Genomic DNA, 17,548 nt, shown 5'->3' with positions numbered 1-17,548 from the left:
TAGAACACATGGCCTGTCTCCTTGGGGAGAACTGCTAACAACATTGCATCTCCCAATGCGCATGGTCTGCCTTTCCCTCTTTCTCTCTTCTCACTTTCAAAGTCAGATTGCTTTTGAAAGATCAGAAACTCATTGTGTCAAATCTCACCAACAAGGCAGAGACTGACAGGTAGTCAGAAAGAGTGAGAGATCCACCTGCGCACAATAAATGCTGGGCATACACTTGGATGCTGCATTCCTCCCTGCACTGTCTTGAAACTGTTGATTCTGTTCCAGACCAGGTATGAAATTTCAATCTGTATTCTCAGCAGCTCATACTAGGTGACTAAATAATATTAGGACAAATTAATAAAATAGTCTACTTTTCAATCATCATAGCATAGGCATTTTCCTTCTAATTATACTGACTGATTAATTAATGGTTTCTCTTTATAATCTTAGAGATGCTAGCAGTAGAATCATTTATAAGATGTTACTTAAAAATCACACAGAAAAGGCTGAAGTACTCAAAACCTTCTTTGTCTTGAACTTCACCAAGGTATGATCAGTGACCGAGTCTCTGTGCCAAGAAGCAGCAGTGAAGCAAAAGACAAACCACCAGTAGTAAAGGAAGGTCCAGCAAAGGGCCACCAAGACAATTAGAGCATGGTAGCGCCTGAATTATGCTAAAAGGATGAAGAAATTAGGTTTGTTCAGTCTAAAGAGAAGAAAGTGCAGGGGGAATCTAATTACAGTTTTCAAATACCAAAAAAGTTATCTCTGGAGAAGATTACAGTACTTCACAAGAATGCAGGGTGATAGGACAAGAGGCAATAGGAAAAAATTCTCCACTGTGAGAACAAATAAACATTGGAATACAATGTTCAGAGAAGTGGTGGAATGTGCTTTGCTGGAAATCCTCAAGACTTTGCTTCTCAGGGCCCTGGATAACCTAATCTAAGTTCCTGCTTTCAGCAGGAGGTTGTAACAGATCTCCTTTGACCCTTTCCAACATAGACTTTTCTATGATTCTATAAAACTTGAGTCTTGGCTCTCTAATATTGGCACCTACATACCTGCAAGACTCCTATCTGATAGACCACGCAGACAGGAAGGTACCTTCAACCAAGACCCGGGCATTAACATCAGAAGGGTTGTTAGAGAGTGGTTACACCTCCCAGCCTGTACATGCAACAGTTTATATCACAACACTACAAAGGATGGTCACTGAGGAGTCATTCAGCTCTCAAGCTTATTACAGATCAGCAGGCTTACTAGTACGTACTTAAAACACTCACAAGGTGCCATCATTAAAAAACCCCTTATAAGCAGGTGTGCAGATGAGCCATCACCATCCCAATCATAGGAGCTTGCAAAGCAGGAGGGTGACTCTCAGGAGGAAGCAGTGGGTACAGCGTAGGGGCCTGAGCAGTAGCAGGTGCAGAGTGAAGCAGAGCAGGGGGAGAATTTAGACTCAGGTCTCCCAGCATTTTATTGTGCTAGCATCTGTCTTATCTTAGCCGAATCCCCATATCCCCCTGGTCGTTTAAAAGACCAATTATTCGAGACAAACCAGTAGTTCATTTGCTGAGGTTTTTGATCCTCCCAAGAGTTGACACAAGAAAGGCCGGCTTGCTCATATCAAATGAACCTTCCAGGAGCCACTGCTCAGAGGGTGTCCCCTCCCGAGTTTCAGCAGGGCACTTGTCCTGACAAAGAACTATATCTTAAGCTTCACTGAGTCCTAAAGTTTCACTGATTTTCTTCTAGTTTTCCAGAATTTCTGCCAGCAACAAACGCCATTTTTCCCTACCTATTGAACATCTCATGACTTGTGCTACCCCTGGTTTTAGTACCTGCCCGATGGATGCAGATCCTGCAAGGACATGCCCACTGCTGCCTGTGTCTCATGAGGTAGCCACACTCACCCGGCTGGAAGCCTTCAGTGTCCCGTCTGGGTTGCTGTCAGAGATCACTCATACAGATCTGATTCAGTACTTAGTTATTAGGTTCTAATCAGTAAATTTACATATGTAAAAATATTTAATAAGTACAGATGGATTGGCAGTGAACACTATTATTTACTACACAAAGCTGATATGGGATATAAAAGTTATTGCTTAAACTATAGATATGTATTGCTACACTGTACTTACCCAAATGTTACATGCATGCAGAAAAATGTCACCTACCAACCCATCAATGTCTGGTGCCAGGTAAGGGATTCTCAGCCTCGAGGGGTAACCTTGAGCAGTGTCTCTGCTCAAGGGGAGATGACTGCTGTGCAGCCAGCTGCTAGGGAGGGAGATCTCAAGTTCTATTTAAGACTGATAATATTTATAGTGCTATGTAGTTGGCTGCTAGTCAAACCACAAGTGTATGCACCCTTTTTGTACTTGGGGGGTCTCTGATAATCTGTTTTAAACTGGTTTCATGTTCTTGTCCATGGTCCAGGGCTATTATGCCCACAGGTTCATGTTTGATCATGAGTCCTGTTGTTCCTTTATGAACGTGAACCAAACTACAGCCAACTTGCTTAGGAGTTGAACATATCCGTCACATTTGCCAAATTGTTGGCAGAAAGGACATGTTCACATTCTTATTCTTTTCTTCTAGTTCATTGTTGGTACTGAAAAGAGGGCAGCAGAAGTACACACCAGCTAAAACCAGCAATTGCCCTTATTGCCAGCAATAAAGGTGCCTCTCAGCTGGGAGCCTGAGAATGACCCCATGTAATGCTCTTGATTCTTTGTAAACAACTTTAAGACTATCCACATACTCACTTTTACACTTCACATAACCTATTGGCTTTGGCCATGGCACCACTTGTTACCATCCACTTTTCAGTATTTGTTCATGTGACCCTTGTGTGCAAGCAGGCTTAATGCATATTTGTTAGCTGAGTTTGCACTAGTTTTTTGTTGCAACTTTGGTGCTTTCGGCTGGTTTGGTCTGGTTTCTTCTAACAGCAGATCCTCTTGTACAGGCAAGGTCATTGGTGGTCACGTTCTATTGTGCATGTCTTTGAAGCCATCTTTACACTTGAGTTTTTCTTACGTAACAACAGCATGCTAAGGTCAGTGTAGAAAACTGTGGAGCAGAAGAGAAAAAACTTGTTTGATCTTGATTTTCTGTGCAAATACAGACAATGAGAAGTGACACCTCATGATCATTCTGACTTTTCAGGTTTTAAGCAGAAAGTCTCAAAATAGTTATCACAGGGATAACTAATCTGAGGCAGTGACATGTTTTAGGAATGATGGGGTTTTTTATGCAGAAATGAATAAAAAATCATATTCTTTGTATTGAAGGAGACTGTACCAAATGCTAGGCATTTCATCCGCTATCAGGGAACATGAACTGCATTTAGATTATGGTTAGACAAGTCACTTTTACCCTTCCAGTGAGGTATAGTTGCAATGGTGATTATGCTCAGCAAAAGAGTAATCATGGGTTCAGAGCCTCCGTGTATGTGCTTGATCGAGGAACCAGTGCAGCAAACACTGAGTCCCTCTAAATCAGAATCACCCGTAAACCCAACCAAACACGACATCCCAGTGCTTAGTTTGAATAACCAGGCTCCTTGCCTTCCCCACCCCAGAGTGGAGCCGCACACATCAGGGAGGTCAGGGTGCACACCAAGCCAGGTTGTTTTTCCCCCTCTGCAAACCCCATGATCACAGGGAATCTCATGCAAAGCCATCTGCAGAGAGTCTGATCCTGGGTCTGGGTTGCATATGCAGTGAGCAGCAACCTCTCTGCAATTCACTGGAAGTCAGCACTTGCTGTAAAATTTTGTCACTGTAAAATTTTGTCACTCAGTCAGAGTCTTGGCTGATGGGAGGCTTCCTTCCTTCCATGGCATTCCTCACCTTCTCACTGGTGCTGCTGGCAGAGAACAAGGGGACGTGAAGCAGAGCTGCTGTTCTCACAGGTGTAGGAGGTTGACCTGGTGGCTAAACTTTCCTTTTGCTGTAGTCTTCACTGCCCCAAATTGGAAGATACTAATTGAAGTTATTTTACTCCACTCAAACTTGGAAGAGACTAATTTGTTAGTTTTCATGTAGTTTTCTTTCTATATAAATGAACTGTGGAATTCACTGCTGTTGTGTATTACAGGAAATTGCCCAACTTAAAAAAAAAAAAAAAAAAAAAAAGGAAAAAAGGCTCAGTGATATTCATGAAGAAGAACCCACAAATGTTTCTCAAATACAAACAATGCAGCCTTCCTCTTGGGAACTCTTGAGAGCTTCCACTGAAGTCCAGGTTTAAACCAACATATTTCTAGATTATTTTCTTGTCTCTCAGCTCATGGTCACTGTTAGAGGTGGAGTACCTAGCAAAAAGCCCTTTGTTCTTGTCCACAGTGTGGTTGTGTATTGACTACAAAGGCAGACACTGCCAGAGTGTTCTGTGCTGGGGCGGAAGGAGATCAGGGAGAAAGAGGAGAACAGTGCAGGTTTCCTTCTAGCTCTCCATAAGAAATGCCTGACAACCAATGGCTTAATAAATAGACGTTGTAGTAACACAGATGAGTAATATCAATAGCAAATCCCTTCGGATGCTGGATACCCTGTGTGTGTCCCAGTGCAGCATCAGAGGGATCCTGGACGGATTTCCCACAGCACTGTGCAGAGCCTGTTCATGCAGGGAAACTCCTCCTTTTTGATCGTTCAAGCTATTCTATAATTTCCTTACAAGAAAACAACTCTATTTCTAGAAGATGTTTACATGAGAACTGATAGCTAAAGGCAAGGCCATGCAGGTAGCATGACAATCAGCACTGAGTGGGAGCTGCACAGTCTCCTCTGTTACAGTGAGCTGCTGGGGTTGTCCTGCAGCCAAAGGGTTTGTGCCCCCCAACACAGCCTGAGGGACACCGGACATGCAGCACAGCATGGCAGAGCGCAGCTCAGAGTTAACCTGGGTCACAGACTCCTCGATGTACAGTCATCTCCTGGTCAGGTCAATAAATGTTTAAACTGTAGAAGGAGTTAATGAATTGCCATGTGTTGGGATGCAGTAAGAGTGTGCCACATGAAGAAATGAGGAAAGTTGTGGGTTTTATGTAAATAGTAAGCCGAGAGGTGGTAGTTAGACATCTATTGATTATTTTTTCTCTTTAACATAAGTAACTAAAATAGAGGTCATATATCAATACCAATGAACCAGCAAGTTCATTTTAAATTAAATTCCCTGAATCAGATGATTTTGACTATGACAGTAGATGATGCAGAAGGCAGGAAAACTTTATCATAGCTTATAACTGGAATAATTCTCTTAGCTCTGAATTTCTGGAAAGACCCTTTGAGTCTTGTTTTAGAAATTGTTTTTTTATTTGTTTGTGTGTGTGCTTTGTCTTTATGCATCTGACAGTGTTAAATGTACCCTGTGGATCTTCCACTGAGTCAGGACTTCCAAGAGTGGTGGGTCCCCACTGCCTGGGTGCTTGGGAGCAGATGTGAACGCTCTGTGAGCAGTATGGCATTACTGGTGGAAAAGGGTCTAAAAAGAAACTGAGAATACTGGACCGGAGTGGGAAGATGACCAGGACAAGATGGGATGGTACCATGACCCTGTGGCTTGGAGCTTGGATCGCCACCTGGGCTGCTCTGGGAGCAGTCCGCACAGACAGAATATCTGGGCTGCTGCAGACTGGCATCCTGAAACCTTGGATGGTGCTATTTGGGATTGTGATGATGAAAGAAAAAAAAAAAAACAAACAAAACAGTCAGGCAGCCTCTCTCACCATTGTTAAGCAGACTTGTGGGCATGTGAGCATCATTCCCCAGCATGTCACTACTCACAGTAATTGACAGAGGATGAAATTAAGAATTCATGGAAAACTTACAGCCTGTGCCCTCACGAAACCCTATTGCAGTGGCTATGGTGGTGCTAGGCAAGCAGAGCAGGCAGTGTGTGACTGGTGGCTTTGGAGGGCAGTGATCTCAGCAATCTGGGACCATGTACCTTGTAAATGCTGCCCAGTTTGACAGGGGTGGATGGACTTCGGAAAGTGGTTCATAGAGCCGTGTGTGGAGCAATGACCTGATCCTGCAACCCAGTGAATGAGATACTCTTCTGGAGGGACAAGGGGGAGTCAACCGACTGCAGTTGCTCAGGCTGCTGGAGTGTGTTTATAAGCAATGGGGGAGGGATCCCCGCGAGGTCACGATTACTGCTGCCATAGCTCTCTGGCTGCAGTGGGTGCTCTGATGATTGGGCATGCTACCAAATTAATGCCTCTTTGTGTCACCAAGTAACTTGATGAGATGTCCTGTTGATCAAGGAATGTACATGTATTAGGAGGGGGGAGGAGGTCTGAGTATCAGCACAGGGTCACCAGATTAGACAGATGTAGTAATAAAGATTCGCAAACTCACCACATCTTCCTCCTACCTCTTGGGATATTCCTGGTCCACCTGCAGTCCTTCAAACCGATTGCCTGGACCATAGTAAGCGGACTGAGAGAGGGGGAAGCGTGTGAATGTCTAGAGATGGCATCTTAATCTACTCAGGAGAAAAACAGCTGCAGAGCTACCCAGGGCTTGTACTGGTTGTGATGCTGTGGAAGCGTTCAGGTAGATCAAGCCATTGTTCTCTTGGTGGCAAAAATATTAATCATTGGCAGTATTCAACCAACTGAGAGGCTAGTGTTGATATTAAAAAATTAGTCTCTTGAAGAAACAAGGTGTGCTGTCCAAAACATACTCACCCTGGGGAGGTTGACTATTGCTGGACTCTGAGCTCTCCACACACTTACTCATGTGAGCCTTGCAAAGCTTTAACCAGAGCCCGGAAAGAAGAGGTGTGTGCGTGTTTGAGTGTGCAAGTCTAAACCAGAGCAGTAAGTACTGACACCATTTTGCTGTATTTCAGTGAGTGTTACAATGGCAGGACATAAATTTAACTGGCTGTTGTGTAGTGCATGGTGACAGCCACCAGGAGGAAGGGACTGTGTGTCCTCAGTGAGCTGATAGCATCCTCAGGATATAAAAGGATATAAAAGGATGCAGGCGTAAGAGATGAGGACTCCAGAAGTGATATATCTGAAGAGGCAAAGCAGGGTGGTTTGAGGCCACCCCTCTATGAGTGGGTTCAGTTTTGGGCCCCTCACCCCAAAAAGGCCATTGAATGACTCGAGCGTGGCCAGAGAAGGGCAACGGAGCTGGGGCAGGGTCTGGAGCACAGGTCTGCTGGGGAGCGGCTGGGGGAACTGGGGGGGTTCAGTCTGGAGAAGAGGAGGCTGAGGGGAGACCTCCTGGCCCTCTGCAACTCCCTGCCAGGAGGGGGCAGAGAGGGGGGATGAGTCTCTGGAGCCAAGGAGCCAGTGCCAGGCCCCGAGGGAATGGCCTCAAGCTGCCCAGGGCAGGGTCAGGCTGGCTCTGAGGAAGGATTTCTGTGCAGAAGGGGCTGTTGGGCGTTGGAATGGGCTGCCCAGGGCAGGGGGGGAGTCCCCGGGATCCCTGGGGGGGTTGAAGAGTCGGGCTGAGCCAGCGCTGAGGGATCTGGGGGAGTTGGGAAGGGTCAGGGTGAGGGTCATGGTGGCACTGGAGGAGCTTCAGGGTCTTTTCCAACCGGGATGATTCTGTGACCCTCCCATGCTCTGGGCAAAGCCCACTTCCCTCAGCTTTGGCAGAACCCATGTGTTGAGAACACTTTTTGCATCCTGCTGCTAGTCAGTAATTCCTTCATCACTTTGGGCAGTCAGTGTCGTCTGTGCTGGATGTGAACCCTCCCAGACTCTTGTCCACCCCCAGCCTACTCACTGGGGGGGGGGGGGGCAGTGTGAGAAACAAAGTCACATTGCTGTGCAAGAACTGTTCAGCACTAGCGAAAACACTGGTGTGTTATCAACACTGCCTTAGGCATAAATCCAAACCACAGCACAACACAGGCTGCTGTGAAGGAAATTAGCTCCATTCTGGTCAGAGCCTGTACAATGTGTAAAAGGGTGTAACAAGTTTGTGACCACAGCAGGAAGATACGAGCTGCAGTGCAGCAGAAGTGGTTAGCACAGTGCAAGAGTGATATTGCTGAGCAAGCAAAATAGACATGAAAGGATCAATGTGGATTCACAACACTGTTAACATAAGGCTAGATCCGCATATTAATCAAAGACAAGCCTGTGTGAGAATGTCTGTTAGGCAGGCAAATGAAGGTGTGAACCTGTGTGCCTTGGCTTAGAAAAATGCTGTTTGTTATGCAGATGAAGTCTGCAGGCTACTTCTATTCTGAACAGTAACAACAGTGACCTTGCACCCTTGAGTCTTGTATGTATTTGGTAGGATTATAGTTTCTGTGGTATTGGGTATTAAAAGGAAAAGATTGTAAGACTCCGTCAGGGAGGTCTACCAGAGTTACACAGGCAGGTCTCTGTGGCGTACAGAGGTCACGTCTCTCCCTCTGTTCTGGAGGATGTTACAACCCAACCCTGCAACCTGACAGGAAAAAACCCTGGCTGGGACTGAAACCTGGGGCAGCTTTAAAACAACAGGAAGGCAGTGTCCTTGAGTGCATGTTGTGGGTTGTGACAGGTTCAGCTCTGCCTGATCATTGGGGAATTAATGTAGGATACACTGAGGAGTGTTAGGGGTTTAGGCAGATCTCAGCTTTTTCACTTCCAAACCCCATCTCATTGTCAGGTTGCAGAAGCCTTCTTACTGAGGGAGCTGGCTGGCAGGGGTGGGGGAAGCATGCGTGTTACAGAATAGTTAAATCCTGTAGATTTCAGGATGCAGGGGCTTTCTTATTGATCCATTAGAGTTTAATCAGTATAAATTTTAGACCCAGGAGGTTCCTCATATATTGGTTTGATAGATGCTGCTGGTGCTACTCTGTGTAGGCCCAGTCAGAATCAAGTCTGAACTTCTACTCCAAAGACGGAGTTACGAAGCTGGCCACAGAATAAGGGCTTTTACTAATACCCACCCAAATATAACCAGCACTCAGTTAATGTCAACACTGATGGGTTGATCCCATTCCTCCAGATGACCAGCACTGAACCTTATCGGTGCATCCAGAATCAAAAGGAAATTACCAAGGCAGATGATATTTAACAATATAGTCCACAAATGCAGCATATGGAGCTACACAAGGAGAAGAGGCAACGGTGGTGGAGGAAAAATTGGCCCGAGGAAAGTAACCACAAATTTCATTACACAGCTTGTAGAAAATATGTAATTGAGACCATATCCCTCCACAGACCCTTCCACCAACTTCTGAGCTTTGGCCATCTGTGGTAGGAATTACGCAGTCACCACCTAGACTATGGTAGGCACTATGCAGACACCACCGCAACAGGGCTATCCCCAGTTCTGCTTAATAAAAGAATCAAGAGTTCCTTCTTCCACTATGTTTAATATGTAATATTGGTTACATCTCAAGCTGGGTGCCTCTGAAGAAGGACCCTGCCTCACAATTCTTACAGGATTTTATAGTCTCTATATGTCACTTGATTTCCAGATGGCACCTGTTCATGGAGTCTGAGGTCTTCTCTTCTTCTGATAGCTCTAGCAGCCTCCAGGCACCCTTTTGTCTGTCTTGAGACATTTCCTTATCTTTTGTTATGGAATATCCTGTAGTTAAAGTTTTACTTATACTTCCTTATCTACTGATTACAGTTTCATAAAAACAAAGGTTAAAGTACAACTCATGTGGCCTAAGGCTTTGTTTACTTTAGTCACTAGTGCTAAGCTCTGGCACAAATTAGTCTCTCACTACACACCCATAGTCAAGGAGTAGGGGTCTCCAGTCATTCTGCCAGCACAGTCTTAATCCCTGACTTGTAGCTTTCACTCTCCTCCCTCTGGGATACACATAACCACTGTGCAATATCAGGTGTTTAGAAGAGGTAGGTTGGATACGACCAATCACCCATGCATCCTCCAAAATCAGCATTCAGGCTTTTAATTCATTTAGTGGTTGTTGGTGTTGGTTTTTTGTTGGGGTGGTTTTTGGATTGTTTTTTGTTTTTTGTTTTTTTTTTTTTTTAATTTAAAATGCTTAGATTGCTGGTTTCCACAAACAGCTAAAACTAGAGACATTTCATATTGACTAAAGACTACTTGGCACCAGGTTTAGCCATTCCTTAGAACTGGTTTTCACACTGGAGAAGTTTTTATAAAGCATGTTGAAATTGAATGTAACCCTGAACGATTTTGCTGACAATTGTGATCTAATGGATATGGCACAGAATCAGTATAAACATAAACTGACTGCTTTTCATCTTATAGGACTGAACAGCATGATTTTACTGAAGGACAAATGTAAATACATATGTAAATGAGGTGATTCAAGAGGGTATGGAAGTGCCATGGAATGTGACAAACTCCCTGCTTTTTTTGACGTTGTAGATCATGTTGAACCTCAGCTAATTGGAGAATACCTGCTCAGGGTTTGTGGGCATAAGAAATGGAAAAACACTGAAGACAGTCTGTGATACATACTTCAGTCCCAAAACTGCCAGTGTGATCCACACTCAGTTACAATGTGGGATGGCTCTGTCCATCTTGAAAGGAGCTCTCTTTAAAAAAAACCAGAAGGTCCAATCTGGACTGAAGAGTTCCAGTGTGTGGGGATTGAATTCTATCTTTTTTCCTACCCCAGGAAGCCTCACAGGAACCAGATATACTCACATGAAGGGGATGCTGGTATCATTTGCTCACGTAAGAATTTAGTGTGAAGCCTTCAGGATAATGTTTGTATTGGTTTCTGATGAAGTCTTCACAATCTCAGATGATGAATCTCAAGAGAAAGACAAAGGGATCAAATTCTCCTGACTTTTCCTTACGGAACTCTTTGGTGTCATTATCTGAAAAGCAGATTTGTGTCTGGTGTGCAGTAACACAATCTTAGCACATTCAGGAGAGATTTATTCAGGCCTCAATGCTCAGTGGACTTTTCCACAAATCAAGCACACCAACATCAGATTTTCATGCTCCTTTTATACACAAATATCAGAGGTTAGTACTTTTCCAGACACACCTATTCAATACCGATTGGTTAGTGATTAACATACAACTATAATACGGCTCACCTAATGCTTCTACTCCTATGCATGCTCACAGGAAGGGTCTTAACCTGGGCAGGGGTCTTCCTGACCTGTGGGTGTGTCTTTTAGTATTATAATGAAGGTAGTTCACGTTCAGGACACTCAAAAGTTGGTTTCATTGTCAAGATAGATAATCAAATAGTCAGTTTTGTCAAATAACTCATCCTCCACACAATCACAGACATTGTCTTTATGGTCCAGGACATTCTACATAAATTCTAGGGTTTGGAAATCAAAGCCTATTCTTTATGAATTTCTTACCGCTCTCCGTATGTGCAGTAACTATAGCTACCAGCATAATCATTAATCATGGCTACTAGCAAACGTGAAGTGCACTATATCCATGTGACTGTTCACTGAACTCCAGATTTTGGCTAACACAGCTCATGCTAAGGCCAGATGTACGCTGAGAGCAGAAACATTAGGTCAAAGCAAGAGTACCATGATAGGTGGGATGGTGCCTGGAAAGAGCTAAAGGGGCATTACATAGCCATTTATCACCTGCAGATAGCTGTCTCCTGCAGCCATCATCTTTGCGTGTTGATTGTCTGGCAGTTTCATCAGAATCTGCTAATTTATGGAAATACTATAGACCAAACTTCCAAGCTGAAAGGTATAAAATTATCAGCTTACCCCAAAAGACTTTGAAGGGGATACAACGGCAGCTAGACTGCTGAGGCTTTTGTGCTTCCCAAAGGGATACAGGGGATTGCCTGCACCTTGACCCAGGAGGAAGGATGAGCACTCTCCCCACCAGCTAGGTAACTTATTTTTACCCACAAATGCATGAATTAAAAGAATTAAAAGTTACAAATTATAAAACCTTATGACTTGAGCCGTGAATAAATGAATTCATGTAATAGACAAAGGAGATGGAGCTGTTTGTCAAGTTTATTTCTTGCATATCTTAACATGCTCATAATAAAGCTTAATTAAGAGAGTATGTTGTCCTCTAAAATCATGGAATACAAACAGTGATATCTGGTATAAAGACAGACTGTGACATTTGATATAAAGTAACAAAAGGGCTTCCTTTCTAATCACCCTCTTTTCGCTTCCCAAAGTACACAGAAATCAGAAGTGGATGGTAGAGCATCCACCATTTAGGGAGACTTGAGATCCATGTCATGGGTACCTGGAGAAACATCTGTCACTACCTGTAATGGACATACCTTTAAATTGTTGTGACCCGTGATCTGAGCTGCCTGCTATAGGAAGCATGACACAGGGACCAGTCCAGCTGACAAGGATGAGCCTCACAATAAGCAACCCAAAGTACAGCAGTGGCCCAATCTGAGCCACCTTTGGTGCTCAAATAACTCCACCCAACACACCAACCCTCCGGTCCTAAGTGACCACTATAACAAATGGAGACAAAAGCCATGCACAAAATGAACTAGACACACATTTTATGAACAATTTACTATGGGCCACACCTGGCCAACTGACTAAAGGAATTGCATCTGTGTATATATCAAACTACAGAAAGAGGAGGGGTAGTTAATGAGGATGTACTGCATAGAGTGGGACCTGAGCATGACAGAAATGGTATGAAATAAGAGGTGGGGATTGTACCAGTTTTGGCTAGGATCCACACCCCACCCTGACGTTGCAGCTCACATCACCAAGAGACAGTTATTTGTCTGGGGTTGCCAGCGATGCCTGTAGTTGCTGTCAATGATCCAAGTCTTGGGCAAACACCCTCACAGGTGTATTTCCCTTTTCAGGCTGAAAAGCCACCATTTTGGAAGCTTGCTGCTGACAGGCAGGGCTGACAGAGCAGTGACCAGGAGGAACACGATTTCTGTCCACACTGTTCAACACTGACAGCAGCTCTTCCCCAAAAGAGAATGACAGAATCATTCAGCTTGGAAAAGCCCCTCAGGATCATCGAGTCCAACCATCAGCCCGACTCTACAAAGTTCTCCCCTACCCCACATCCCCCACAGCTCATCCCAACGGCCCTTAAACCCCCCCAGGGATGGGGACTCCCCCCTCCCTGGGCAGCCTGTGCCACTCTCAGACCACTCTTGCTGGGAAACATTTTTCCCTCATGCCCACTCTGACCCTCCCCTGTTGCAGTTTCCAGCCGTTCCCTCTTGTCCTGTCCCTGATCCCCTGGGAGCAGAGCCCAGCCCCAGCCTCTCTGCAATGTCCTGTCAGGAGCTGCAGAGAGGGATGAGGGCTCCCCTCAGCCTCCTCCTCCTCACACTGAACACTCCCAGCTCCTTCCCTGGCTCCTCACAGGATTTATTCTCCAGGCCCTTCCCCAGCCTCGTTGCCCTCCTCTGCCCTCGCTCCAGCCCCTCCAGATCTCTCTCGTATTGAGGTGCCCAAACCTGGACACAACACTCCAGGTGTGGCCTCACCAGTGCAGAGCACAGGGACTGTCACCTCCCCGCTTCTGCTGGCCACGCTATTGCTGATACAAGCCAGGATGCCGTTGGCTTTCTTGGCCACTCAGGCACACTGCTGGCTCATGTTCAGCTGCTTGGCAATCAGAACTCCCAGATCTTTTTCTACCACACAGCTCTCCAGCCACACCTCTCCAAGCCTGTAGCCATGCAGGGGATTGTTGTGGCCCAACTGCAGGACCTGGCACTTGGCCATGTGGAAGCTCATCCCATTAATATTGGCCACCGATCCAATCTATGCAAGTCTCTATGCAGAGCCTCCCTATCCTCATGCAGATCAACGTTCCTGCTTAACTTGGCATCATCTGTGAACTTACTGATAACACACTCTGTGTCTTTATCGAGATCATCAATAAAGATGTTGAACTAAATGGTCCCAACACTGAGCCCTGAGGTCACCACTTGTGACCGGCTGCCAGCTGGATTTATCTCCCTTGACCACCACTCTCTGGGACCTTCCAGCCAGCCAGTGCTTGACCCAGCAGACCGTTCGCTCATCCAGGCCATGGGCAGCCAATGCTCCAGGAGCACCTTCTGAAACAGAATAAAGATAATCCAGGGTAGTAAAGAGGTTGAGCAAATGCAGACTGCTTTTCATCAGTCTTCTGGTGTGGACCTTGATCTCTCTTTGTCTGAGAAAGCAGGCCTGTTCTCACTTGCTATCACACAGATCTCTATAGGGCTGTTTTTCCTCACAGCTGTGAAGCGCAGGAGCTTTGTGCGGCTTTCCCCCTCTTGACGGAGCTGAGAAAAACCCTTTCCCTGCAGAGACTTGGCTCTGCACCTGAGTGTCTGGCTATGGGGCAGTTTGTCTTGCTGCAACCAAAGTTTGGGGTTCAGGGAAATGAGTGGGAGACACTGCCAAGGGGCTTTTTAAATTTTCCGATACTATTTGAGGTTATACAATCACATTAGCAGGTAACATGGCTGCTTCTAAGCCCATTCCCAGGTGTAGTAATCTGGATGTAGTACCTCACTGATGATGTGCCTGGCATCACTAGGGCCGTTAAGCCCTCTTCGTTTTTGGTGTGAAGTAATGGTGTAATTAAATAAACTCTTGAAGGGCACCTTCTTGGAAAACCGACAGAACATCTTGATCCAGCCATACTCTAAGGATTTAAGTGGGAATAAAATTTAATATTCAGGTAGAATTCATTAATGCTTGATTTGTGGAATCAGACCCCTCCAGCCAGTCTTTGATTACCTCACCTTGCTGTTGGTGGGTGTGGTGGTGTCAGGCCCACACCCAGCTCTATGAGCAAGCACTGTAACTGGTTACATCCCCAAACCTGATTGGTATTTGCAAGCACCAGTGTGCAGCCATGGGTGACTCACAGGCTTTTCTAGTTTTGGAGGCGATTCCCAATAAAGTAACTTAAGACACAGCTCTGGGTGAGTCTTCCAATAGGTGGACTCCTTAAATGTACCTGTAAAATTTCCTGGATATGGATATCATTGTTGATTGTAATTAATTGGCAATGATTTATTCCACACCCAGCAAGTATGATTCCACAACTTCTCCCATACGACATGTGATGAAGCCTGATAGAATGTGTTCAGGCCTTGCCATATTCCTCTGACAGTGTTCCTTTCTGCAGCCTCATCAATTCCTGAGATGTTTTGGAACACCTGGGTTAAATTTGCAGAACCAGTGCAGTGAGACTGACTGGGCTGATGGTGAATTTAAAGCCATCTCTGGCAGAGGCTGGTAATGTTCTATATACACCCTGATAAATTTGGTTCCAAACGTGCATGAATCCTTGAATTAGGTCCCAGGCTAGATTGGGGGAGTCACCCCATGGTCCTGACACTGCAAGGACAAAGACTGAACACCAGGTCTCCCAAAATGTCTTTCCCTTGTAATAGTTTAAGCAAATTACAAATAATAACTAGCCAATAATGCATATAACCATTGAAAGCACTAAAAGTAACATAGTTCCCCTCTCATCTAGGATCAACACCCTGCAAGACAAATATTTACATAACAAAAGAATGATGGTTAGAAAGAAGGGGAAATCCCTGGTATTGATACGGTATTCTTTCCCATGGGCATCAGTAGCCACCCACGAACAAATATTGATGTGAGTTTTTAGGGTTAGGGGTACTTGCTCCATGGTGGGCAAGTCTACTAGAACAAGTTGTCCAGGATAATGGAGCGGGTTTGCAGGGTCTTTAGTCTCTTTTTTCCTGGTGAATATGGATACAGGCTTAGGACAGAACACGATAAGTCGTGGGCATCCATGAATTCCCCACCAGCTGTTTATCTTCATTACTGCATCTGGCACCTGTTGTGACCATCCTGGATCGTGGGGTTTTAGGACCCACTTTAGAAGCGTGTTGGTGTGTTCCACAACCCCATTCACTTGGGGATAATATGGAGTATGGAAAATCCACTGATTCCTTCATCTTGAGCCCACACCTGAACCACCCTGGCAGTAAAGTGACTACCACTGTCTGACTGGATCGATTTGGGCTTAGGCAAGCAGCTAAACCAATGTTTTAACCCCTTCACCATACTTTCCACAGCTTCTGCTTGGGTTAGGCCCGACACTATTTCCACCCCCACTAATACAGAGCATTTTGCCTTGGAGAGTCCAAAATGATCAATATAATCCACCTGCCAGGCATCCCATAGTCCTCTGTTGACCCTTAGGTGGAGGGGTTGGTCCTTAAGAGGGTTGTGCTCTCCCAGATGAGTATGACATAGACTACAGGCTGAAATAATGGTATTGCACAATTCCCTGGTTACAGACCATCCCCCTGCTTATTTGCCTCTTTAAACAAATCTTCGCTTTCTGAATGGCCCCACTTTACATGCAACCATTCCAGTACCTCCTCCTCCCCTTCTGCAGCCATTCTTGTCAAACCGGTCATTGAATCCACCTGCTTTTTTAGTAGGTAGGTGGGGTGATTTCCCGACTGGTGTGCATTGACCCATCCTACTCAAAAGGACTTCCATTTTGCAGTCTTTAAGATTTCCTCCCACTTCTCATGCTGCCACACCAGTACCCGATTTACTTCCCAGTGGTTTTGTTTCCAACATGTGAGCCATTGGGTACACCCTTTGAATACGGCATAGGAGTCTGGGTAAAAAAATACTGGTTCCGTAGTCTCAGCTTCTTTAAGTCTCACGCTCCATACCACTGTTAACTCTCCCACCTGAGCACTTCCCTCACCCTCTGTTAGGACTCAGTCCCCTGAGTCAACATGCAGTGTTACCACTCGGTATTTCCATACCCTTCCCTCTCTTCTAGAGGATGCGTCAGTGAACCCACTGATTCTGTAGGTGGGTTTCAAACGGGGAAGCAGGTTTTATGTATGAGAGAGGGGGTTCAGGATGATTGGAGGGTGTATCTTGTATTTTGAGCACTTTAGGTGCCCCCTCCTCTATCTGGTGCATGTGGCAATAATGATCTAATCGTGCTCACCACTTCCTCGCTGCTTCTCGCTGCGCAACTCCCACAGGCGGGGGGGTTCTGGCCAGCACTGGTTTCAAGTCTTTAAAGGCTCCTTGTAGAATGATCGATTGCTGCCATATGATTCTTTCAGCTTCCTGAAAAGCTAGGCTAACCACGAAAAGACCCTTCTCCCAGATCGAGTAACGCTTTCTGTCTTTGAATGACACGTGCAAATGAAACCCTATAGGGCGGGTTGTACCCTCTGGCCCATGTTGCTACATATGGATGGATACTCCATGAATTGCAAAACCCCACTCAATTTGGAGTGATACACTCCAGGCTCAAAGACTAACATCTTTAAGGCTTCTTCATGGATGGGAATCCAGTCCCAAATAGCCCTTTAGCATGTCAAATCATATAAAAGATGAGCTATAATGGAAAAATCAGGGAAATATTTCCTCCAAAATACCAGCAAGCCTAGGGCATGTTGCAGCTCCATATTTCCAGGCCTCTTTACCTCTTTCAGAGTAGTTAAAGTTTCTGGAGGAATACACACTGTTCCTCCCTGCCACCAAATACCCAGAAACTTTACCTTGGAGGATGGGAGTTGTACCTTTTTGGCTGGAATTTGGAGCCCTAAATTTTCTAGGTGGGTGATTATCTCTGTCCGGGTCTGTCTCACTGCGGCAGCATCAGAGCCACCG

Source organism: Athene noctua, chromosome 23 (assembly GCF_965140245.1).
Source record: "Athene noctua chromosome 23, bAthNoc1.hap1.1, whole genome shotgun sequence".
NCBI classification, from domain to species: Eukaryota; Metazoa; Chordata; class Aves; order Strigiformes; family Strigidae; genus Athene; species Athene noctua.
This window is presented reverse-complemented; position numbering follows the sequence as displayed.